Source organism: Penaeus monodon, chromosome 33, assembly GCF_015228065.2.
Source record: "Penaeus monodon isolate SGIC_2016 chromosome 33, NSTDA_Pmon_1, whole genome shotgun sequence".
In the NCBI taxonomy this organism is placed as follows: domain Eukaryota; kingdom Metazoa; phylum Arthropoda; class Malacostraca; order Decapoda; family Penaeidae; genus Penaeus; species Penaeus monodon.
This window is the reverse complement of record NC_051418.1, coordinates 36,132,363-36,134,322: the sequence shown is the minus strand read 5'-3', so window position 1 is coordinate 36,134,322 and position 1,960 is coordinate 36,132,363. Positions and strand designations below refer to the sequence as shown.

General features: G+C 66.8%; 1 pseudogene; it reads right to left on the bottom strand.

Annotated features, from left to right (window-relative positions):
* Positions 1–1,492, bottom strand: part of LOC119594357 — a 5,381-nt pseudogene extending 3,889 nt beyond the window's left edge.
* Between the last annotated feature and the right edge of the window lie 468 nt (positions 1,493–1,960).

Below are 1,960 nucleotides of genomic sequence, written 5' to 3'. Positions count from 1 at the left end.
AGTGGTGCGCGGCAGACCCGTGGCCCGCGAGCTGGCGGGCGTGGCTCCTCCGAGAGGCGGCCGTCGGCGGTCGTGTCGTAGCGAGATGCAGCGGGGGCGGCCGTTGTGAGTCGTCCTCTTGGACGTCTCGTATGCGTAGTGCGAAGGGCCGTCGGCGGCCGTAGCGGCCGCCCTCGTGCCGCTCGCCGTGTCCCCCGTCGGAAGCTCTGGCGCCTTGGCCGTCCTCGGCCCTTGGCGTCGCGGACCGGCGTTTCGGAGTCTTGTCAGCGCCGCCCTCGGTGCCTCTGCCTCGCTTCTTGGCTCTTGAGCGGAAGATGGGACTCCCTAAGCGCCGTCAGCGCACGTCAGAGCGGTTCCTGACGGGCTCCTGCGCTGCCGGGGGGGGGCGCGCCGCCGCCCTTGCTCGCCCTCCCGCGCGGACCGCCGCCCTTGGCGCCCGCTCGCTGGCTGGCTCTGGGGCTCGCGGCGGCCGAGCGCGGGCCCCGGGTAGGCCGAGGAGCTCTCCTGGTGCGTCGTGTACGGGCCTGTGGCAGGGGGCGCGTCGTGGGGCGTCGAGGCCACGCACGGCAGCTGCACCACGATGTCCTCATTGCTCACATACCTGTTGGGCACCGTCATGTTGATGCCCGCGCCGTCACCTGCACCACGAAGCGCCCCTCCGCGTCCACGGTGGCGTCCAAGCGCCGTCCCCGGCAGACACTGCAGGGCGTCGGGGGCGAGGAGGTCTATGGCGCCATCGGCGGTGGCAGCTGGCGGGTGCCAGCGGCAGTATACTGGGGCACGTCAGGGGTCGTCAGGACCCTCGATCTCGGCCGACGGCACGGGCACGTCCGTCGGGGCCGGCCCCACGCCCTGCAGCAGCACTTCCTCTTGGATGGGGATTTCCTGCGCCAGAATCTCGCTGGGCGTCGGCCCTTCGGGGCACACGGCCCCGCCCACCTCCATAGGCGGTGTGTTGACCTGCGGTGGGTTCTCGGACGTGGTCAGGACGTGGTAGGTGGCGCCGTAGTCCATGGCAGGAGGCGACTCGAACATCTCGAGCGCCTGCTGGGACGTGATCACCAGGTTGTCATCCAGCGCGAAGAAGTTCATGTCACCAAGGTCCCCGTCAGGAGGAGGCTGCGCGTCCTGCAGCACCTCGTGGTACACCTGCATGGCCTCCTTCGTGTCCAGGTCAATCAGCTGCTGCGCCTCGGCCGCGCTAGCGCAAACGCGGAGTCGAGTGCCTGCGGCCTACGTGTGTCAGCTCCTGCGGCGGAACCTCGCGGAGGGTAGTGGCAGAGCCCTTCGACTTCGGTCTGGGCCTCCAGCGGCGCCCCTTCGAAAGTAGTGGAGGCGAGGCCATGTCCGGGAGGTAGTGCAGCACCCTGTGGTCGCGCGCCGAGGCGGGGGGCGTCGGGGAGTTCTGTGGGATGTCTGGCGAAGGAAGCTGCTCCACCTCCTCTACGTTGACTGCGGCCACGGCGGCGCTGAGAATCTGGTCGAGCTGCATGGGCAGCGTTCTTGACAGGTGGTGGCTGCGGGAACCTGGGCTTGGCGAGGAGTTGAGAGAAGCTGGCGATGTCACACTCACTCGTCGCGCTCCATCTTGGTCATCCTCGACGGCGCAACGACACCAAGTGTTCGCACACCTTCAGTGTCGCAGCCGAATGGACATCCGGCCTCCAGGCGGCGCACTCGAATCACAACACAAGATTTGCTCACAACGTCGTAAAAACACAGCTGAGGCTTGCTCTCGAAACAGGGCCACTCTCGAGTTCTTGCTCCGCCTTGAGGATGCAACGCGATCAACTGGCAAATGCACGTGCAACTGAGGTGAAAGGCCTTTGGCTAAACGATGTCGAGCAAAGGTAACGAGCGCTCCTAGCTCACTGTGCAACCGCGGTCAATCTGGCGAGGGAAGAGGATCCAACCATTATCATACCCACTACCTTTGCCAGGGAAGGAACCCCGTGGCTGA